Source organism: Falco peregrinus, chromosome 19, assembly GCF_023634155.1.
Source record: "Falco peregrinus isolate bFalPer1 chromosome 19, bFalPer1.pri, whole genome shotgun sequence".
NCBI lineage: Eukaryota > Metazoa > Chordata > Aves > Falconiformes > Falconidae > Falco > Falco peregrinus.
The window spans coordinates 6,154,136-6,178,239 of NC_073740.1; the positions used below are offsets into that span (position 1 = coordinate 6,154,136).

The 24,104-nt window shown below is 46.0% G+C and overlaps 1 long non-coding RNA gene across 1 annotated transcript; it reads left to right on the forward strand.

The window, feature by feature from the left end:
* Nucleotides 1-1,446: 1,446 nt before the first annotated feature.
* On the forward strand, nt 1,447-20,452 carry LOC114014063 (uncharacterized). Its single transcript, XR_003557413.2, has 4 exons — nt 1,447-1,572; nt 16,623-16,709; nt 17,851-18,032; nt 20,360-20,452. It is a non-coding gene; the product is annotated as an uncharacterized LOC114014063 (long non-coding RNA).
* Nucleotides 20,453-24,104: the final 3,652 nt, after the last annotated feature.

The following is a 24,104-nucleotide window of genomic DNA, read 5'->3' on the forward strand; positions in this document are numbered from 1 at the left end:
AGCATTTGCTTCTATTTAGCGTCACTTGCTGCTGTTTGGTCCTGGCTTCCCTGTGCAATGCTGAATTGAACAGCACTAGGGCTGCTATAATGCAGCATCTCAGCTACTATTGCTTTATGAAGTCACCCCTGTGTGCCACTTAAAACTAAGTCAAGAACAGCCTCCCCGCTTCTTCCTGCTCCTCTCCTTGCTCCAAGTGAATGATTGCACAGAGCAGTGTGTCGAACGTGGAGATAGTCTGTCTCTGAACTGTGACCCATTGTGCCGCATGTTTGTATGTGGGTGGTTCAAGTCGCTTACTATCATCCGCTGTCACCGTGCCTTTGCTGGAGTCTCATGCCATTTTGATCCATCTCATCAAAGAAGTGAGCCTGCCACTTCTCTGCAGCCATCTGGGCAGGGAGATAGAGTCTTGCAGGGATGTGGTTGCATCTGGGCATTCAACTGCTTCTCTTTGCAGCTTGCTTGAGCTATCCTGCAGAGCTTGCAGCCAGATGTTTTGGTATTTCTTTGACTTCTGTAACTCATTTTATATCAAGATCAAGGTCCAGGCAATTCACCTGCATTTGTGTACTGCCTGGATATTTGTAATGCTTGTTACAGACCAGTGCAAGCTTTTATCAAACTCATTAACCTGCAACCAAGCTGATTTTACAGAAATACCCTGTACAGAAATATCTTGTCCTTGATTTGCTTCTGTTAAGGCTTCGGTTGTTACTCCCGAGTCACAGTGCTGTGAGTCAGATCACAGCTCTCCTGTGCAGCAGGAACCAGAACCTGACGGCCATGCTTGGGGATTCCTCCCAGAGCTTGTGTTTCGTATGTTTGGGGGCTATCTCATTTGAAATAATTTTCATCAAAACAGGATTTATTCATGGTTGACTGCAGCGAGCCCAGAGCAGCAGAGAAGAGAGGAGTGGGGAGTGAATACAAGACCCCAGATGTGACAGGGTTGTAGGGTGGGTTCAACCTGCCTTCCACCAGCTGTTGTGTTGCAGCAAGCCCTCAACATCTCATTTATCCAACTCTCAGATGTTTCAGCATTGACCTTTGTTTCTCTAACTTCTAGACCTCATGCTTTATTCAAAGTGCAAAGTCTTAGAATGACCTGTATCGTGGTCTGGCTACATTCAGAATTTGTACCAAAAGCAGAAGTGCCTCTGATGTGCTGTGCAGATGACAAAATGGTTGGAGGGTAGGGCTGGTGATTTGCTAAGCTGGAACAAAATATGTACTTTAATAAGGCTGAATGTAGCCTTAGCTGTTGAGGAACAAAGGATGGATGGCACTGTTCTGAGACACAGTGACCGGAGAAGACTTGGAGGTCACTGGAGTATCAGATAACCTTTATCTACTTTAACTGTTGAATTTCTAAGAGCATTAAGGGCTTACTTAGCCATGGTACCTAAGTGTCTCAGCAAAAAGTCCTGCTCTGTTAACAGGTCTTCCAGTCTGGAGGACAGCAGTAACTGGAGCAGGATCCAGTGGCCGGCAGCTGGCAGAGGACAGCTGGGATTTGGAATAAGGTCCTGACCATTGGAGTGACTTCCTGAGGCAGATTAACCCACTCAGGTAATTTTTAAATTACAGGTGGACTTTTCCCATAGTCTATTCACGTTCAGCAGGAATTCAGAGAGCTATCATGGCTGCGCTGCACAGGCTGATGGCCAAAATCCAAATGGCCGTTTCTAATCTACTCTGTGCGGGCTTGGTGACATTTATTAGCTTCTGGCTTGCAGCACAGCTCTGAGCTGACTTCAAATCCTGGCTGGTGGTTTGTGCTTCGTGGGTTGTGCCTGCTACTTCTGCAAGCACTGGTAGGACAGGTACAGCACAGCCTTGAGTCTTCTCTGAGATCTCCCTGTATTCTCTGTTATGGTTTGAACAGTGGCTTTGCCTAGCTTTGGTGTAGAAAATGTTGCATATAGTGTACGAATTTATTCTGGAGGATTTTGTTTTTGCAGTGGAATGAAATTCTCCCCAATTAATGATGTATTGAGTATAAATGGACATGATGTCAAAACAATGCATTTAAATAGCTACAAACAAAACAATACAAAATGCCAGTCACAAAGAAAATGTTCTTTGAAAAACTGGCATAAAAATTAACAGGAAAAGACAAATGCAACAGAACTTTCTTCTTGGTAACTTCAGAGCAGAATTCAAAAACTCACTTATAAGAAGGTAACACCAGCTCCAGAAACTCCTCTGTTACTGAGAACTAGTCAGTCATCTGAGCATGTAATAAGTGAAATTAATTGTTGGTTACAGTGGTTTAATCCATGAAACATTGACATGTTATAGATCCAGGTTTGCAATCCTTTGCTACTGAAAATGAGATTTTTATTATTGCAGGGAAATGCCTTGAACAACTGGACACAGTTTGAGGCTGGAGAAGCTGCTTCTGTTTGGGGGAGAAAATGAGTTTTAGACACCATAAATGACAATCTATGCAGCAACCTGTGAAAGACCTTACAAGGGAAGAAGTAACTTGATTTATTCCAGAGTAATACACAGAACCTGGATCAATATATCACTATCAAAGATACGCTTTTTTTAATACTAACTGTAATGCACTAAAATTCAACATCCTTGTGACGGGAAAGAGCCAGAAAAGTTGACTGCAGCAGCAGGAATTTGAAAAAGTCTTTAAATGACATAAAAAGAGGAAGCCATTTAAAGGAAATTAAAGGGAACACCTAAATAGGTAAAATCCTTGGCTTTGCCATAGGCAATATTTAAAGCCACTGTGTGAAGGTCTTGAGTCAATGGTCCTCATTCCCTGCTGTCACAGATGTACTGCATGGTGTTGAGGGGTGGGGGGGGTGGGTCGGGGGGAACATCTGGAGCAGCTGTTGGGGCTGTGGGAGCGGATGGACAACCTGAATGGGCAGAACTTGCTCTGTGGCGAGGGACCAGGAGATTCTGAGGGGACTGGGGAGCCAACACACAGCCAGGCTTTGGCAGCAAAGAACCTTTGCGGAGCTGCAGGAGGGTCCCAAGTTCCTTGGAAACCAGGAAGCCACCCAAAGTTGCTGAATGGAAGTTGAAGGACAAGTTGACTCTGCAGGGACACTGGTCTGAGTTTCCCCTGTTTCAAGAGACATTTTGTTCTCATTTGTATTCTGATGCTATATATATTTAGAGGTTAAAAGTCTTCATATGAGGCAAATTTTCAGGAAGACATCCAGGCAGCTTTGTCCTGGGGTGTGCACATGAGGAGCAGTAAGGATGCACAAAGAAAACAGAGCCATTGTGCAGCAGCGAGTTCCTTGCGTTGCTGCTCGCTGCAGTGGTGTCCCAGGAAGGTTCCCTTATCTGCTGTGCAGAGAGAGACAGGGCTGAGGGACTCCGTCAAACTGAAGTGTTGGCAAAGAAGAGGTTTTGGAGCAGATCAATACATTTCCCAGGCTGACTGCAGTCACCCAGTGGTGCTGGAGGCGTGCAGTAGTGAAGCTGTTTAGCTACTGACGGGCTTGTGCTTTAAGGCCTAAACCAGTCTTTGAGGGATGCAGGAATGTGATGTCCATGAGTGAAAGGAGTCCTGGACTCGTTTAGGAAGCAGAGTTAGTGTTGAAACAGCCTCAAATTGTTAAAACCAACATAGAATAATTTTATTAGATGGTTGAATTAATACAGTGTAATGGGGGGAAGAGTTTTATTTGGCTCTTAGAGAAGAAATTCAAAGCTCAGAAGTGTATCCAAGCTCTCTGAAGGTGTGAGCAAGCTGGTGGGCTAGGGCGATGTATGGTTGGTACACTTGTACGCAGAGGTTTGCATCTTTCGAGTGAGTTCCCACATCAGTGACCTACAAGAAAACTAACTTTTCAAGGGGTGAAGAGGCAGGCCCATAGATTAATAGCTGTTTACAGGAGTATTGAGCCCATTTTCACAGCAGCGGTGGATGCCAGTGGCAGTGTACAGAGGTCCATGCTGGTATTTATGCTGATCAGTGCATTCATAGAGGATGCAGAGAAGACTGTGAATAGTGAGCTGGCAAATTTGTAGGGAAAAAAATGATTCAGGAGAGCCAAATCTAGGGCTGAATGCAAGGAGCTGAAGAGGGTCCCATGGTGCTCATGCATAAAATGGCAGATTACGTTCAATTCAAGAACATGTGAAGCTGAATTCAGAGGAAAGAGAGTGGTATGTACAGGGTGTCAATAGTATCTGTGGCAGATGGCAGTAGAGCTGACTGGAGGAGGTACAGAAATTCCGGCAAGGAGGCCAGAGCTGGCTTCTCTATAAAGGGTGGTTTACAGGGCAGCACCCAGCTTGGGGTGGAGCGAATTGAAGGGAATGTAGCAGACATCTGTGGTAGAAAGAGAGAGAGAGAGAAATGCTTTGCCATTTCCCACTGTGTAAGAAGTGGGTGCATGAATGGATGTGATCCGTTCACATCTCTTTATGAATCCACCTTCACATGATGCTGAGGCTTGAAAGCAGAGTGTGTTCAAAATGGGATTAGATGAGTCTGCAGCAAAAATCATGGTCCAGAAAGTTCAGTTTGGGATGGAGACTTCTACATTTCCAGTGATGAGTGAGTTGAAACAGCCTGGTGTGTCCTGTCTGTGGGTGAAGGACTGGCACAAATTCAGTTACATGAAATCATCGTCATGAATCCAGGCATGGATGGGGCACAGTAGCTGGTGGGACTGGAGCGAATGCAGAAAGGTTGCTCAGCATGTCTGTATGGAAGGCCTCTCTACTTGCTGCTGCCAGTGCAAGTGGTCCCCAAAGCCGTATCTCATTGGGATTGGGAATAATGCTGGTTGCTCTGCTTGGTTTTCTGTGTTTCACAGCTTCTCTTGGCTCTGGCCCCTGAAGGCTATGGTGGCATTTCCTACATGAGTAGAGAATCAGTCCTTGAGTGTGAGGGCAGGAACCCTCTCCACGGGGCCTGGGCTCATGCCTCTAGTCTAGTGACAAAGGGGAAAGTAACAAGAATATGACATGTTTTTTCTTGAATGACTGAGTCTGTGACACAAGACAAACGTCAAGCCACTGAACAGGCAAATCCATATCTCAGTTTTGCTTTCCTGTGAAATGAGATGTTTTTTTTTTACATGTCAGCTCTGCTTGTTATAACATCTTCTGCATGGTTAAAGCAGCTACGTCCCCAGCAGTGTGGTTACAGTGTCCTCAGCAAACTTGCCAGAAAAGTAAGACAACAGGGAACTGTCTGGGGACAAAGGTTCTCAGACTTCTCCACTTTTATGAGTCGAAATGACCAAGTGCCCCAGTCCTGGTGATGCTGGTGGCCAGGGTGCTGCCTTGCCAGAGGACAGTACTGTCTCACACTGCAGAGAAATGGCATGTGTGCAAGCTCTGCCCTGTATCTGAGCTGTTGACTCAAGGTTGCCTCCTGCCCAAGTTACAGGCTGGAGCTCTGGAAACAGTAGATCGTAGCATATTACAGATCATCAGCATGATGAACGTCTGCCAGTTTTGCTCTGTGGAAAGTAAGTTCTGCCCTGCAAACCAGAGTGGTATCTCTTGGCCGGATTATAATCTGGGCTGTTGAAAATATAGAAATGTATTAATGCTGTATGTTAAAGCTTCTGTAGGGCATTTGAATTCCTTTGCTGCACAGTCTGATTAAGAGCTAGGCTCAGTCGCACAGCCTGGGAGAAAGCTATGCAGCAGATTGTAGCTCAGGTATATTCTAGATCTCCAAGAACCTTTGGAAATGGGGGAGTGGATTGGCAGGTCTAAATGGCATGTTGGAATCCCAGGTAAGGCAGAAATTCCCTGGGGCACCCTAAGCTGAGTGATGATGTTTGACAGAGGGCTGTAAACTGAAGGAAGTGTGCAGGCTAACCATCCCAGGAAAAACTAGAGAAACCCTGTGGAAAGAAAGGCTGGACCGACAGGCCAATGGTGGTACTGCATCCCTGTGTTGGGTATGCATCACTGAGTTCCTGGCCCCAGTGACAGGCTGGAAGAATATGAGAAACAGCTAAAAAAGAAGACAGTAGAATTTCCTCAAATATATCAGAAACAAGAAGTGTGCCAAGGAGTTGACAGAGCCGGCACACGATCAGAGTATAAAAGGAGCAATTTTTAAAGATGAGCCCATTGCAGAGAAGCTGAAGCCATTATTTGCATTATTGTTGAATACAGAAGAAAACATGGAGATTACCATGCTGTAATTAACCTTTTTGGGGACTTATCAGAGGATATGTTCAAAACTGGAGTGGAGATTATGGATCCAGTTGATGAAATGGGCAGTGATAAACCATCTGGGCTGGTTGTCTTGCTTCAGACATCTTAAGAAAGCCAAGAATGAGACTGCTGAGTTAGAAATGGTGATGTGCAAGTGCTTTCTCAAACCATCTTTGCATCTAAAAGCTGAAGTATGGAAAATTTGAAAAGGAGCTCCAGAAAAGATCTGATTGATTTTCCTTTACCCCATAATACCACAGAATGGTATTTGTAGGTGAATCATGGGGGTAGAGGCAGCGGGGTTCTGGTATGGCAGATGGACAAGAACAATTTATTTAAGAGACTGTACTGGGATTCCCAAAATGCTTTCAACAGCATCCTTCACTAAAGGCTATGAGGAAAATAAGCAGCCATAGGATAAGAAGAAATGTGCTGGAAAGTATAAATAATTGGTTGAAAGGTCAGAAATAAAGTGGGAGTAAAGTCTGTCCTTCTCAGTGGTGGAGACCTGCAGAGACTGTGGGCTCAAGGAGAGACTGGGCAAGTTAATGCAGGAGAGATGAGCTGAGGGTTGCAAATACATAGAAAACACATCTGGCTCAAGGTACTGGGGAGGCATTGTGAAAGGTATCACACATGCCTGCCTCATTCTCACTGTTTCTGTGCATTTGCCTGTGACCACAGCTGGAATGAGACTAGCAAGTCAGAGAGACTTCTGATCTGATGCAGTACAGCTACTCCTGCCTTGTTTTGGTGCCCTAATTATCAATGACCACAAGTGTTAGTGGGTGGGTAGGGGGGTGGAATTGCTGCAGGACTATTTTCTCATGTATCATACAGAGAAAAAACAGTGGATCAGTAAAAGGGAAATGGTAGCAACTGTTCAGTTGTATGGAGTCTGGTTGGTGAATTGGACTTGCTAAGAACAATGTGTTCATTTTAGCATGGGTAATTGTAAAACAACATTCGGAAAAACAGCACTCACTTTTCCACAGCAGGTACTATTGTTTGGAAGAAGACACAGAAGAAAGCTAAGGATCCTGAAGTATAAATGACAAGCACGAGCTTGAGGTGTGAGCTGGTGGCTGAGGATAGAAGGATATTTATGCAAGGAAACCCTGAGTAAGAGCAGAAAGAGGAATTGTCTTTTTGTTCATCCCTATCATACGAATGCTGCATACAGGTAAAGTACTTCCACGTTTAAAAAGCCTGTTTAGAAACGGCAGAGAAAACAGCCACAAGTAAAATTTAGAGACTAAAAAGTCTGCTTTTGAGAGAAAGTTCCAAGAGCTCAAAGTGCATTATAAAAGAGACCAAAAAATGATCTGATTTTCATCCGCAGTTCACTGCAAGTGTGGAAGATTTCTTACAGTGGAAGAGAGAATAATCTCAGCTAGATACTGAGTGAGGTCAAGCAGCTGAAGTGAAGCATAGATTCAAACAAGAAAGAGGGTGCAAAATAAGAGCTGTGCAGAGGATTAACCATTGGGATGTTGTGAAGGCTTCTCTGCCATTTAGGATCTTTGCTCCTAAAAAATGTGTAGCCTTCCAGCTGGGAGAGGTGGGCTGTGCTTGGGTGGTCCCTGGCTCAAGTCATTGAGGGTCTGGACTTGGGGCTAAATTATGAGCTTGGTCCTTTGGAGCTCTAGTACCCAGGAATGTGTCAGTAATTCTTGCTGGTGGTCTCAATTTTACTCTGCTATCATGAATGCAGGCTTAGCAGACACCCAGCTGTCCTGAAATTGGTGGGATTAGGGTGGTTCTCTCTCCCTTAGCCTTGGGCTGATCTCATCCTTAGCCATCAGGAATCGCTCTGTGAGTGATAAATGCCAAACAGTTTGCAGAAAAGGCATTTCTTGGAATAGAAACCCCCTCTCCTCTCTCTCATCCCTCCTCTCTGCTCCTTTCAGCTCACATTTGGCCAAAATTCTGCTCTGGCCACAGTTAATGTGTGTGAAATTCAAATGCAAAGAATTTTTTTGAGGAATATAGGCTGTGAAATCAGGCTTATAAATGAGCGCAAACTACACCCTTAACTGTGGAGTCCTTAGATTGGCTTAGAAGGCTGCTAATCCCCATCTGCCATAGAGGTGAATGGCCTGAGGAGGCTTGGAGTGTTCCCATTACAGCTGAGTTTTGTGCTGTCATGTGTTGTAGCGCTGAAATAATTTGCTTCTCCTGTATTAATTACTCGTGCGTCTACCCAACATGTCTAATCCGCTCCTTCACATGAAAAATCCCCCTTGTCCTTGACCATCCCATGTCTTTCTGGAAATATCTGGGCTCACCTAGAACCAGGCTGAGGTCCAGGGTGGTAGACTTCAGCCTGGTCAGTAAGGTGCTTTTCTCTTACCCCTACTGCTTGCTGGTTCCTTGACTCAGGAAGCCAGAGACCTGCAGGGCAGGGGGCTGCGTCAGGAGCATGTTCTGTTTTCAGTGGTTTCACGGTTCTCTACTGCAGTGTATGACTCCTGTGTGAGGTCTCTGCTCCAGGAGGCAGCCACAGCAGGTTGCATCAACCATTCCTGTGTTTAACTCCCTCCAAACTTCTCTGCATGATGCTGAATTTGAAACTGGCATGTACAGCTCAGGAAAGAGCCCCCAGAGCCATTGGTGGTTCTCTGCAATCATCAGCTCTGTATGCAGCAGCAGCTGCCAAAAAACCAACAGCTTATTGGGCATCCTCATGGAGACACCAGGCATAATTTTGCATCTCTCTTTGTGTAGCTCTGCTCTCTGCACCTCAAGTTAGAGGTGCAGAGAAGCAGCTAAAATGGTCAAGGGGATGAAACAGCCGCCTTACGAGACCAAAAAGACCTGGACTCCAGTTTGCAGAGTAGAAGGTGGTAGGGGGGATGTGGCTGAGGTTCATAAAATCATGGAGTTGGTGAGTAAGATGAAGGCAGAGCTGTTATTCATCAAATCCCACAGTACTAGAACTATGTGCACTTGATGAATCTAGGAGTGCAGTTTAAGGCAGATAAGAGAAAGTTCATCTTTACACAGCAGCAGCTAAAAGTGAGGAAGTTGCTGCTGAAGGAGGCAGTAACAGCAGGCTCAGAAAACTTCAGAGGCAACAGGTCCATCAGCAGAGACTGAAGGCAGCAGTCAGGGACATCTCCTCTAACATCGCTGATACAACAGCTGTGGATACTGGGGAAGAGCAAGGAGGATGCCTACAGAGTGGCCAGGCTTGTGTGCATCCTAAAGAGTAAATCCTTTTACTTCTGCCAGAGGCAGAGTCCTAGGCTAGGTGAACATCTCTGATGGACATGGAGGAGCTCCGAAGGTTGGAGCTGTAAGGCACAGAAGGGCTGGCGCAGCCACTCTGTTTAGTTTGCTTTCAGGGTTGTGCTAGCCTCAGCTGAGGGATCAGGCAGAGTATGTGCCTCTCAGAGGGTGTTGTGAGCAGAGTTGCAACTGGCAGCCCGAGAAAGGGGAACTCTGCAGCTGCTGTGGCACTGCCCTGGAAAGCCATTTCTCCTTTTGTACCAAAGGACTTGCAAGTATTTCTGTCATGGGACTGCTCAGACACTGTCACGGAGGAAAAGCAAGATTTGTTTGAAATACTGTGCTTTTAACAAAATACCCTGGCCCCAAGATGAGGACAAACATTGTTTTCTTGTTGGAGCAGACACAGCTGGGAAGCTAGAACCAAAATACTCACCAGTGAATACAACTTCGGATTCTTGCTTTTTGAAAGTTGATTTTAAGGCTACCTTTTTAGATGTTAAACTTCTGTGGGGAAATAAAATCGTTTGGGAGAGCTACGGCAGTTTCCCGTACTGCGTTTCAGTGTGAGCTGCTCTGCGCTGGAGGGAAAGACTTACCCGCTCAGCCCCAAGCAGCATCCTCGCTCTGGTCTTCTGGGACCTCACAGCACTGTGAGGATTTGGCCTGTCTCCAGAGCTGAAATCAGCTATGTAGGCAGCAAGTGTGCATGTGTGTGCATTTGAGTGGGATGTTCTTCGGCTCCCACATTTGGCTTCTCTGGGTAGATTTATGCTGCAAAATGTTTCTTTAATACATTTGCCAAGCATGTCCCAGGATGGTAGACCATTACCTGTAGCCTTCCCCTGTGCACGCAACAACAGCCAGCAAAAAAAGGCCTTTTCACCACAGCTCATGGTGTTTGAGATGGCTCCTTCACTGTGCTGGCAGCAGCTCTCTGCTGCTAGTATAATGGCCTTTTCTGGGATTTTGCTGGGATAACCCATCACTCCTCTGTGGGCAACACTACAGAGAGAGGCTGAAAGCAAAGAGAGAGGACACAGAGAGGAGGGAGTACATCAGGAACTGCATTTGCTTTGTAGATTTTACTGCTTTTTAATGTGTCCCTGCAAGCAGGAGTCTCTGCCCCTCCTTCAGACCCCACGGACCTGCTGTCCTCAGGAGCTGGCCGGAGTGGGTTTGTGGTTGTAAGGTGACATGGTCTGAGAAATTACTCCTGCAATTACTGCAAAATCACTATTTTTTGCCACTTATTTTTCATATTTGCCAGTTCCCCACAGGGGAGGGTCTTTGTGGCATATCTACCGCTGTTCCAAGGGCAGTGCAGGACCAGCTCTTCCATTCACAGCACTGTTCTGGCCCAGCTTGAGCACCAGTGCCTACAGCATTTGCTCGCTCCATCTTTGTCCGTATCACCATTGCCTACCCAGTTCTTCCCGGTAAGATGCTCTCTAAAGCATGTGGTATGAATCAGCCTTTACAGCTTGCTACCACCTGGCAGACTGCAAGGGGTGCAGGGTCTAGGGAGAGGACTGGGCTCTCTGTCGGCTCGTTCTCTGACACTGGTGAGTGCAAGAGCTTTTTTTTCCGTATTGTGGTCCCCACAGTCTATGTGGCCCACAACAGCAAGTTTGGCCGTTGTTAATGATGCTATTGTCACTACCTGAACTATGTATAACTCACACTTTAAATTGCATCTCGTATCTGCTACATTCTGCATTGAACTGCACATCAGGGATTGCATAAAACCAAGGGAGAACAGCACATGTGTGTGTGCATACATGTGCCTGTGCACACTGCAGAAACCTGAGGTGGAAATGTGATGCAGAATCCTGTCGTGATAACTTGCCCTCTATACGGGAGGGAGCAAGAGGGGGTGTGTTTGATTGCCTAAGTAGAAAGGCTGCACGGGCAGCCTTTGTTTCGGAAGTTATGTAAGGAGATTTTGCGTGCTGCTTAAGTGTTTGGCTGACTGCTTTGTCCTAATAGAAGTGCTTGCACATTCTCCCATTGCACAAGCTCTCAGGAGATGTCTGGGAGTTCGGGATGCAGTGCCGAGCTGGAGAGTGTAGGCCTGCTATTGACTGATGATGGTGGAAAGACAGGGTTCCCATCTGCGTGTTGACTCTGGCTGGGTGAGCCTGCTAGCCCAGCACTGGGAGCTCCTGGGGATGGACCTTTCTTCTTGAAGATAAGACCTTCCTGGGATAACTCAGGTCTGGTCCATAGCTATAGCTGACATGATGAACATGTCAGGACACGTTCATCAAAGATTGTGCTTTTACTCAATACCCACCTCTGGAGCTCCTGAGGCTTTGGACAAGTGCCCCTCCTCCCTGGAGGATGCCTGGTAACTGCTTTTCTTTCCTGAACTGTCATCCCTGCACTGTCCAAAATCTAACCATTGCTGCTGAACACATCAAGGACAAAAGGCAGAGTTATGAATCCGCTCTAGCACAGAGATAAGACTCAGTATAATTAGAAACTTTTTATGTGGAGAAATTAATCAAAGCCTCTTCTACTCTTGGGACATTTTAACTCTTCACAGCTTCTATTATTAGTTGTAGAACCATTTTTTCCTCAGTTTTTCAAGCTAGAGAACCTGCAATAAGAAAGAAGTCTACACTGAACTGATGCCACTGAGCTCCTTGACCCCATCAATAAGTGAGTGATGGTGGAGCATGGCACACATCTAGGGACATCTCTGGGCTGTCATGTGGAGCACTGGAAAGCAACTCTAAGACTGCAAAGCAAATATGTCATTTGGCCTTGTGGGTGGTCAGGGCTTTCAGTCCTGATAACCAGCTACAGCACTTTGACAGTCAAGGAACCAAACTGGGAGCACTGGATTTTATTAGTTTCCCAATAATATTCCTGTTGTCTTTATTGCAGAAGGCCAGGGGTTTGCATTGACCAGACAGCGTGGAGTCTCAGGTCTTTGGGCTTCAGCTGGTTTTAGCTGCATTTAACAGTTGCCTGTTGGTCAGTAACTGTTGCCCAACCTGTCGCAGATTGAGCTCTGTGAACACATGTTAAAGGACTGGTGAACCAAGGCATTGCTGTGTAGCAAACAACAGTCCCTTAAGTTAAGGGAAGCTGGAGGAGGCTACTGGGCAACTTCCAAACTTCAGCTGGGAACCAGCAAGAAGGCAGCGTTAGCAAAACACATGAAAATGAATCCAAGTGTGTGCAAGACTGAGGAAGAAGAAATCGCTACTGTGAATGGCAGACTCTTCTTGGCAATGACTTCAGGGTGCTGATGACTTGTCGTAACCCTGTTCTGCTTGAGGAAGACTTGACCTTTCCCCTGTGTGGAGTTACCAGTGGCAAATTGTGCCTGACCAATTTGATTGCCTTGTGTGACAAGACAACGGACAAGAGCAATGGATAGTGCATGCCTTGGCTTTAGCAAGGTTTTTAACATGGTCTCTCAATTTACAAGATATAGGACTCCAGTGGAAAACTGGCTAGACTAGCAACTCACAGAGTTGCAGTCAGCAATACGAAGTCCAACTGGTGGCCAGCTACTAGTGGTTTCCTTTTGGGACCCTGCATCCCCTCTACTCCAGCACTGGTGAGGCCACATCTAGTGTTCCATTTTGGGCTCCCCAGTTGAAGAGATAGATCAGCATACTGGAGAAAGTCCTGAGGAGGGCCACAAAGATAGCTGGGGGTTTAAGCATACAGCAGATGAGGAGAGGCTACGAGAAGGCGAAGGGGGATCTCACTGCTGTTTCCTGCTACCTAATAGATAGTCACAGAGAGGAAACCAGAATCTTGAAAGACAACAGGTAACAATCATAATTTGGAACAGCAGAACTTCTGGTTGGTCATAAGGGAACAGTCTTCCCCATGAGGGTGGTGGAACAGTGGGGCAGGGGCCAAAGAGGTGGTAGGATCTCCATCTGAGGAGGTATTCCACACTTGATTGCAGAAGGCCTTGAGTGATGTAATTCAGCCAGGAGGGCAGCTCTGATCAGTGGTTGAATAAGAGACCTCCAGGGTCCACACCAACCAAAACCTTTTTGTGATTATTGTATTGGCACACTTCAGTGGAGAGTATAGCAGAACATGACACATCCCTCTTGTTTTTGAAAGCTCAGATACCCGATAAAAACCTTACCCTGTTATGACCATCTTGGGAGGGTTAAGACAAGAACAGAGATCTTAGGAAATACCAGAAATAAGATAACTTTGTCTTTGCCTGTGGCAAACAAACTGTACTATTCATGCTCTGATTTCCTGGACAACTTGGTTTTCTTCTGAGAACACCTGCTGCACTCAGAGCACCATATAGTGAGTGACGGGGGTCTAGCTGGGCAGGACCACAGCTGCATGAGCAGCATGAGTGCTGAACAAAGTTCAGTGCTGCTGCATGTCCAAGGAATGTCTTCAAGAAAGGCATGTCTGGGAGCCAGGCTGAAAGGGGAGAATACGTCTCATGTCGTAGGGCACTGTGAGAATTCATAACCTCCCTGATATTTCTGAGAATTACTTCTCTGGCTGATGAGTGCAACAGATAAATGCAAGAGGAAGCAAAAGATTCCCTATTCAGAGTAGGGTTTGATGTGTTGTAAACAAGCCCTGAGGCTGTACACTGACTGATGAAGATACAAACTGCACTGAACAGTGCAGGAACGCAGCACAAAACAATGTAATGTGTAGCTGTCCGGAAAAGGCTAGTTAATCTGCCTGGAAATAAAGATGTGGAGCACAGACAGTGCACCATGTCAGCGTGAAATTGGTGAGGACTGCAGGTGCTGAGCTCCACGAAGGAGCCAGTGCAGCTGAATGAAAGGTGCATGGGGCAGAATGGACAGAGACTGCTTAGAGCAAACTGGCTGCAAAGTCCTGGCCTGGGAGGCAGGCTTGGGACCTGGGAAAGAGTGGGGTCAGTGAGACAGACCCACCCAGGAACTGCAACTGCTGAGCACTTCATTGGCACAAGGGTACTCAGAAATGCTGCAAATGGAGGCATCATGCAGGAGTGGTTCCTCCAATCTGAGCTGCAAGCATCAGGGAGTTTTGACGCATTATCAAAAGAATCTGTCGTGCCTGGGAAATGCAGCAGTGGTGGTTTGGGTGTGACCCTGCCTTGAAAGAAGTCTGGGAGGGATGGTCATCCTTTATATGCTGTATTCAAACCTAGAAAAATAAGGGAACAAATACTGATACAAGCACATGGGCCCCGTCTGGCTGTTGCGACAGAGGTTATACCTGTCCAGGGCTTATCCTTCTCCACAGGACCATGGGAGACTGCTGTGCTCCAGGGCTGACTGGAGGGCACTGACTCTCCTTGGAAAGTGGAAATCACCGTTGTTTTTTCTACGTTTTGTCAGGTTGTGGAAAGATGCTTCAAGTTTATGCCAGGCCACTGTGTGAGTTGCTCTCTGTATCTGTGCTGCCTGCCGCCGCCACCCCCCCCTCCCCGTTCCCCTTCTGCATCAGGGAATAACACAGAAATGTGTTAGACCGAGGACAGACCCACTGAGTTTCCTTATTCATTTGGTAAGGCCTGGTAGTACACCTGTACTGAATGAGATTAATTAGCTGTTAATCTTTCCTAGTTCTTCTGTATCAGCCCTCCTAGGACTTCTGGATATGGTCTCGGATGCCAGGACTGTCTGCTGCCGGTGCTGCACAGCTCCGCTGGTACTCTGAACAGTGCTGAAGGTTCATACCAGCAGCAGATGCTGACCATCCAGGCGCAGGTTATTGTTTATATCAGCTAAATTACCCAGTGACCCAGGCCTGCTCCCTGCTGCACTGCCCAGCAGTCCTACCTATTTACCATTTAACTCTGAAACTGCAATAACGAGATTACTTGATATAAAGCAAAGCTTCACCAGCTTTCCTGCTCTGGCTCTCCTCCTCATGTTCTACACAGAGGGCTCTCTCCCAGGAGGAGTCAGCAGTGGATTTGCTGCTAGAGATTGCGCTTGCTCTGGCTTTACCTCTATCCTTCAAAGAGAATCACTGCAAGGAAGGAAGAGCTGTTAGTTTAATCAGACTGTTTATCCCTTCAAAGTGAGCAGTTCACTTGGAATAAGTAGGGGAGCTCAGTGGGCTCAGCTAACAGCAGCTTATCCTGCCAATTTGTGCTTCCAGAGACAGCTGCTTCCTTCTCCTGAAGGTGCAGGGCATGTGGTGGATGAGAGGTACTCTTGGTCCAAACAAACAGGACAGGGGTGTAGCTGTTGTCAGTGCAAAAATGCAGTTATAGAGGAGCCTGGAGCTGTGAGAGCATGTGCGAGAAATGTATTAACAGGCTGGGCTAGGCAATGAGCATCTGTGGGATTGACATCCATCAGGTTTTATGGACTGGGACTCGTGGGCTCTCACGGGGAAGGGGCTGTAAGGGGCTGCAGCAGTGAGATCAGCTGCAGTGGGCAAGCTGTGTCTGGTGCCTCTGGTCTGACAGCAGTGGGTTTTGGAGAAGGGCTCGTGGCTCTGTCATGCACAAGGACAGATTACACTCATATTTACTCTCCCAACAAGAGATCAACTCTTTCTGCTTGGGAACATGGTGTGAGTGGTGGGCTAAGCAGGAGTGAGTGAGTGAGTGATGTGGCCAGCCTTGTTCACAACAGCACCTGTACTTTGTCCTGTACTAGCAGAGCCCTGATCATCCCCTCCCTAATTCCTGTCTGTGTGACTGAGCAAAAAACCCCAAAAAACTCTTGGTGGATGGTGATTTGGCTGCAGCTGGATTTACCCAGGGTTTTGAGAATATGAAAAGGGGCCAGTATGCCAACCTCACCCTGCTCCAAGTGCTCCTGAGTGCAAAGATGGCAGATCTTGCTAGAGCAGAAGTGTATAATACAGCCTGTGCCATCTTGTGCTGCTCTTTGACCCATAGCCCCAAAGACTGGGTCAGCTTTCTCTGGATGTGTCCTAATGCGTGGATAAAACAGGATTTTAACTCTTACCTGCTACCAGTTACTCAAGGCCTGTGAGGGAGGTTATTCTGCTGGATTAGAGCAAATGGACTGAGTAGCTAGGGATACATCCAGACAACAGCTGCTACCTGGTAGAGGAGAAAAATGTGGAAGTTTGATAATCAAGGGTAAGGTTGGGGAAGGCAGTAGGACCTGCCTCAAGGGAGGCACTTGGTCAGCCTGTCTTCCTTGCCCTGTAGTGATGGAGTCAAGGTGCTGCAGTTAAGTTGCTGATGCTGGCACCTGCACAGGTTCTTGTATATTAACTGCACTGTTGTTCTGTTGCAGGCATGTGTGAAAAATTACCCTGCTGAAACTACACTAATCACAGCATATATACTTGCAAGCACAGGATGCAAACTGTGACCCTGCCAGGTATGGGCATGCTGCAATTCTCTCACACTTGATTATGACTATCTAGTGTATGCACAATAGCACCACCAGTGAACCCCATTTATATTATGCTGGCACTTTAGTGTATTAGGTGCTGCACAAAGAAGCAAAAATGCTCCTTTCCCAAAAGCAGCAGCTCAGAGGCCAAGTGTGGGACTGGGGCTCTGGGCGCATCTGTAACTTGCTCTCTGTGTCTCTTTGGATTTTATGCAATTTGTGCTATACAGAACATTAACGCAAATGTGTTGATCAAATCTCTGTGACTAACTAGAAATTGAGATTTTATTTCTCCCTTCTATCCAGTAAGAGGTAATAGACACCATGCCCAAAGCTTATTAGGGATCCAGATTGCACCTGTATAACCCTTGGTGTGTTCCTGAAGAGTGTGTGTTGATGATGAACTTCTGATTTTTTATAAACCTCCTATTTACAAACTAATTCTTGAGCACAGACACAGGCTGATCTGAGAAAGCAGCACTGACACATACCTTTAAAATCCATTATATTTTTGGTAAATCTACTGCTCTCTCTGGCCTCCGTATTAGGAAAGACTCCATGTCAGAAAGCCTATCAATGGTAAAATTAAGAAATGAAACCATTATCCCTTTTATTATCTGAGATTGTTTGCAGTTACTACCATCCTTTTAACTTGAGGTCTGAACTAGTGGGCAGGTATTTACCCCTAGGCAGGGTGCCACCACCTTCCTCACCAGATATCTTATTGCATGCTTGTGGAAGAGTTGTGACAGAAACAAGGCATGTCCTGCGGGAGGGTCACCCGGTGAGTGCTGGGTATAGCTCTTGGGGCAGACTCTGGATGGGGAGAGCTTTGCTGGTGGCTGTTGGATTTGTCATTCATCTGTCATTAACCAACAGCTTTTGAAGGCCATAGCAAGAACCTGGGCAGGGGACAGTGTGGTAATCTAGCACCTGCTCTTGCTAGCAGTGATGTCCTTGTGTTTTCTTTGCTCTGCCTGGGCTTGCTGAGAAGCCTGGACAGGGTCTCATCTAGCAAAGCAGTTGTCCATTTGTTGATGTTTCCATGTGAATTACCCACTGCCTGTGGTCGCAAGATCCTGGAGTTTCATCTGGCCATATTCCCTGGCACCTTTTTTTGTTCCAGGAGAATAAATTTCCACCGGTGCCTGTAACTGCATTAATTACTGAGCATACCTGGAGGAGCTTGTGTGAGCTGACCAGTTCTTCCCTGAGGCCATCTGGGAATCAGAAACAAGGCTGCCTGGAGTCCCTGTGCCCTGAAAAGCTGGATTCCCTAGGAGCGTGCCTAATCAGAGCAACAGGAAGGTGAGATAAACGTGTGCAATATCCCAGAGCTTTGATATTTGCCCAGGAAATGGGATACCTGCAGGCCTCTTTCTGCCTATGGGAGATGTGAACATCCATCTGGCACTGCATCATGCCATGTGAACATGCCCACAGGTAACTCTGAAGTTTGTTCAGTCCCCGCTGAGAACATGCCTGGCCCAGACATGGATACCATTCAGCGCTGAATGCTCTAGCATCAAGTCAAGCTCGTGTACTAATGTATACAGATGGAGAAACCCATGGCTGGCTCTGCTAAATGACACTGCGGGGCTGTTAGCAACTGCTTCTTCCTGTAAAACTCAGAGCCTGAAAGACTAGGGGTACCTGGTTGCAGTGCTGGAAGCAGCAGCTGTGTATCACATTCTCACAGGCCCCTGCCAGTCCCTACTTGTGAAGGTGACACAAGAAAACACTTCAAAGCTACCCTGGTGGAGCTCCCAGTAACCTGGTGTGGTATGCCTGTATGGGGTGAGGTGGGGTTTGCTTGCCTAGACAGAGATGTCCAGGGATGTGAGAGATTCTGGAGTACATAAGAATTCACTCCAGGGGTGGAGGTTGTGACACAGGACCTACTGGAGTCCCATGCCCTTCTGGAATGACAGCTGGAGACAAAGGTGGGTCTCCAGGGCATCTCAAATGGCACCAGAGACCTGCGTGGGCAACTGAATCCTTATTCTGGTTGTAAAGCAGACACTAGCTTCACTTGAATCTCTCTCCAGACCTTGCCCTGTTTGCTCACCTTAATACCAGTCTCTAAGTACTATCTTGGATTCCCCAAGGTGCCCCACCTGGACAAGTCTCCCATGGACCCTGTGTTTGATCTGTCAGCATTGTGTGGATGTCTGGAATACCTCGAGGTATCCAAAGCAGCACTGTGAGTCAACATGTACAGTTGAATCCTGTTCCATTGACTGTGGTAGGAAGCTGTACATCCTGCTCCCTTGTAGGCAAACAGACTGGAGCTGAACCTCCCAATGGGCTCTCCCTGGCTGGATGTGATCTCTGGTTCTAAATGGAGTCTGAGGTGGCAGCTGAGATGGTGGTGCTGGCACTGGGTATGTCCGTGATCAGGCGAGATGTATCTTAGAGATGAGATTTAGGACTGTGTCTGTTTTACTTGCTTGTATCCATTCGAGAGCTGTGTCTTGCAGGGTGCTTTGGTCACCTCCTGGTGCTAGCATGTTTTCAGTGCAAGTTGAGACCTGTGGGTTGTGATGCTTCCAGTTCATTTTACAGGGGTGATGTTGATTTTACCATTTGAGTTTCCTGGTCATAATGTCATGTGGGACAAATGATACGCTCTTCACATTCAATTATAATTAAATTATTAATTTATCTATCACCCAGATTCATCATTCTATCAAGATAAAAAGGTTATGCTGATAAAGTATATTTTCTGTGAACTCCTGTAAAGCAGCCAGCTATTCCCTGCCCGACTGACAGGCCTGTAATTACTCAAGTCTTCTCATTTACCTTTCTAAATGTACAAAGAATTACCATTTTTTTCCTGTCTGCTGGACCTCCTGGCTCTGTTCTCGCTTCCTTACTTCTAGCCATAGGTCTGCCTTGGCCAACTCTCATACTAGCAGACCCAGGCGGTCTGCACAGCTTTTTGTCTTTGGTCAGGGCAGGAGCTCTTGGTTATCTCCAAGATTTCTTCCTGTAAGGGAGTCATGTTTCTGCCTGTCCTGAAAGGTGGGAAGCCACCCCTGGGTTTGTTCTTCCTTTTCTGTGAAGCAAGGTGTGACCTCCTTACTGATAGCAGTATTTGCAAGGAGATCTGGGTCACTAGATCAGTCTAAAGGGAGCTTGCAATGATTTTGTGGCATCTTTTGTTGAGGAGAAAACAGGTCTTTGATCTCACAATGATCTTGTGAAGTCTGAGAAGTTTTCCAACCCTGCACACAGGCAGAGCGTGGTGTCCATCCATGCTAATGAGGTGATACTCCCTGGCTGGTGCTCACACATCAGTCCTTCTGGCAAGCCTACCTCAGTTTCTCTTGTGCATTGTGCGTGGCCACTCCTCATGTTTTGGTCTGGCCAGCTCCTTGGGTGTTTTCTCGGTTATGATCTGGGGAAGCAAGAAGCCTGGAATGGGAAATCTGGGAATCCAGCTCACAGTCTCAGGCTCTCTTGGATCAAATTTTTCTCCCTGCAAGCTTAGTGAACCCTTTGCTAGGATTAACAAGTAAACCCAGGTCCGTGCCCAAGTCCCAACCCACGTGTATCTTTGGCTGCTGACTCTTCTCACCTCACTTACTGTGTGTGTGATCCTTGATCCTCTGACCTGCCTCTTTCCCAAGTAGCTCCATGGAGATCTGCTGCTGAATGGAGACCCTCTCTGCGCTTGCCACTAGTGGACATGCAACCAAGGAATCAGAGCAGCACAAATGGCAAGTTTAACCAACTCATTACCCTTCAGTATACCACAAATAGAACAATTGGCTTTAGACCCCTCTCAAAACCTCTGCTGTCTTCCTGACAGAAGGGTCACAGCGTTTAATGCTGTGTGCATAAGCATTAGGCAGCACTGGGGAACTGGAAACCACAAATACTTTCTCCTCAGGCAAACACGATAAATGTGTTTTTACATAAAAATGGAATTGGGGAAAAGATAATGAGTGTAAAATACCAACTCTAGAGGCTCTGATATGAAGGGAAGCACGGAGTATCGGGAACAGATGGATTTGAAAGCTTGAAAGACTCATCAGAGCAGTTCCAGCTGCCTGAACTCATAAGGCAAAAAGGAAAAGATGGCCAGAAAACATCACCAGCCTTAAGACATGGGCAGTTGTGGTGTTGGCAGGAGTTTTACCCGACATGCTTCTGCAGCATCCTAGAAGGAATTAGCAGCTATTTGACTAATGGGGTCTGGTTGATAGTGGATATTTGGATTTACAAAAAGTGTGGGAAAAGCCCTTCTATGACAGCTCTGAAAGGAATTTAGTGGTCAGAGCTTAAGGGGACAGTACTTGCAGGGACTAATGGCCTGTTAAAGGGTGGAGACCAAAGACTAGAACACGTGTTTGGCTTTCATGGAGAAGGGGAAATAAGTGTTCAGTGGTGTGAAGATCCGTGTTGGAGCTGGCAGTGCTCAACATATTCACAAGAAAAGGAGATAATTGTGAGTGGCAGTATTTTTCATTAGTGCAATATTGTTTAGGATAGTAAAATCTAAAGCTGTCTGTGCAGCCCTGTGCCAGCTCCGATGTCCTTGGCTACTCTAAAAAGAGACCCTGCAGGTCTTATGGCTGTTTGTTGTTCTTGGCCTCACTCGATGCCCTGGCATCCAGTGCCCCAAATTTAGCATCACAGAACAAAAAGTCACTGTAAGGAGATCTGTAAGGAGACAAGGACCTGTAGGAAACAGAGTCCTCGCCACGTGTATTTGGCTTTGCTAGGGCGCCTCACGTTTGCTCCAGAGAAAATTTGCCAGGACCGATATTCAGCAGTAGCTGCAGAATTGGCTCAGGGTGTCTTTAAATACACTGATATGCACCAGATGCTCAATTAAAAAAAATAAAAGTCTTTAAGGCTATTTAAATTTGTGCTGAGGGTAGCATGCAGCATCTGGGTCTACTGGTCTGTGAACAGATCCAGAGCTGGCCCTGTAGCCTTCGATAGGCCTCTTGCACTGCCACCATAACCATAAATGTTAACAATTCTCTCTCTCTAGGGGATAGAGTAATTTTTTTTTGTATTGCATTTCATATTTAATACACCTTAAAGGCTAAGAAGTATGTCAGCACCTTAATACTGCAATGTACTCTAGGACTAAATGTGATAGATACCATGAATGATACTTGGACTGCATCCCAGTCCGCACCCTGCACCTTTTCCCTGTGTGTTTTAGGGAATTTATTCCCAGGATCTTAAAGATGAAGAATGCCTCTTAAACAAGAGGCACAAGAATGTCTTTGAAATGGGTTGCAGGTTTAACGTTTGGGAGGAATGCTTAATTTGGACTCCCTAAGATATCTGTGATCAGATAAATGGTGAGGGGCTGAAGCAAGAAGGGACACAAATGCTTGACCAAAAGTTTGAGAAAGCTTAAAAAAAAAATCTCCTCAAACCAGCAAAATAGACAAATTTGAGAGGGGAAAAAAAAAGTCAAGAAACCAAACAAGAGAGTCCCATTCAGTGACATATGAATTTGCCAAAACTGCAATAAATAGACAGGCAGATCTGAAGTGTGAAGTGTGGAGGTGTACTCCCGCTTGTAATTATACAGAAACAAACACACGTTGTCATCTTTGTGGGGGAAAGGGTCCTTACAAAATGCCTAGCATCCACCTTGTTGCTGAGATTAATACAATGGATATTTACATGTTAATGCAACACATCTTTGCTCAGACCATTGTAATGTCATTAAAAATAAGTAAATGCATTCAAAGGATTATTGAAAGGAAAATTACTAGTAGTGGATAAAAAGAAGCCCTGAAAAAAATATCCAGGAAAATGGAGGTGAAAGGTGATGGGCACGAGTAGCATTAAGGGAAGGTTGAACTAGAAATAAGAAAAAAGGTTTCTATGCAGAGGAGCAGTCAGGAGATCATTCTTTCCAGATGTTTGTTCAACCCCATCTTATAAACACGTCTATATGCTCCAGTGCAGCATGGTTGTATTGGTATGGTATCTACCTTCGTTCATACTATTTTAGAAGTGTTATCAAGCTATTTGCTCCCTAATCTGTGTTTCTGAAATGGACTGTTCTTACATAGGCTCTGGGCACGTGTCCTCCCTAAATTGCAGCCTGTTGTTTTCAGACTGTTTCTCCCAACTTGTCAAGGTTATTTCGAATTCTAATCCTGGCTTGATCTAAGTTGATCCACCTGCAGATGTAATAAGAAAAGTCTTTAGGCTGTCATGAAAGTCAGGTATGAAACACTGAATAACACTGGGCCACGGTCAGAATTCATCTTGATATCTTTTCCTGTTTTAAGCTAAAAACATCTCCCAAGTGATTTTTTTGTAATAGTAGTTGGTTTTGCACTTGTCCTAGAGAAGCTTAACTTAAATGACTTTCTCTACCTCACCTATAGGAATGTCATACAAGATGGTGTCAAAAGCTGTGTAGAAATCTCTGGACGTGGCATCTTCTCTGGGATGTTGGGAGGATTCTTGGAGAAAACTGCTGAATGCTCTGGACTTGCAAGTCTGGAAGCCTTCTGTGATGAAAATCGTCAAACCCAGCGAATATGACAATTAACTTCCTAATCTGTTACTTCCTTTCCTTCTATCACTGAAGATGTCACACTTCTTCCACCAGGCTCCCTTTTGAGTAAAGGCTGTAGCAAAGAGCCACGTGCTTGTGACTGCTGCCTCTCGACACCATTTGTGCATGTTGGGGTGCTGGAGCACCCCTTGCCATCACCCTCTGTGTGCTGCCAGTCCTTTACAGAGCAGCTGGGGGTGCCTCTCAAGTCCTCTGAGGTGGTGGTCTCCTTTGGAGCCCAGACCCTCTGACTTTGTGCTTAATTCCCTGTGTTGTTCTTAACTGTCCATCCCAAGTAACCTGATGTATTTTTCCTTTCTTTTCCCTTCTGTCCTATGCTTGATGTCAGTGCAAAGTTTCTAGTTTTGAAAAGCTGGTCTTTTACTAAATTCCTCCTGCTGCCTCCTCATCAGAATAGTTTTCAGTTGTTGTTATTTCTTTAGGTAACCATGAGTTCTCTTCAGTATCTGTGTAGATTTCTGTTCCATAGGCTCTTCCTCACCAATTTTTAGCAGTTTATAAAGCAGCTGTTTGGGTTGCTTTTTTTCTTGTTTTTCGTCCCTTTTGGCCAGAACCATCTAGAAAAACTTCAACGTTAGGGTTTTTGTTTGTCTGCTTTACCTTTTGGGTAAGAACTGTTCTGCCAATGCAGTCATAAAACTTGCCAGGCAATGAGTGATTTACAAGATCCCTGTCAAGCAATTCTGAGTAGCTAAAATCCCTTGCTACCACCAAATACTGGGTTTTGGATGATATTGTGAACCACTCATTAAAATGGCTGGTCTATTTTCTCTTCCTAGCTGAATTTCTGTATGCCTCTGCTCTAGTAGCACATG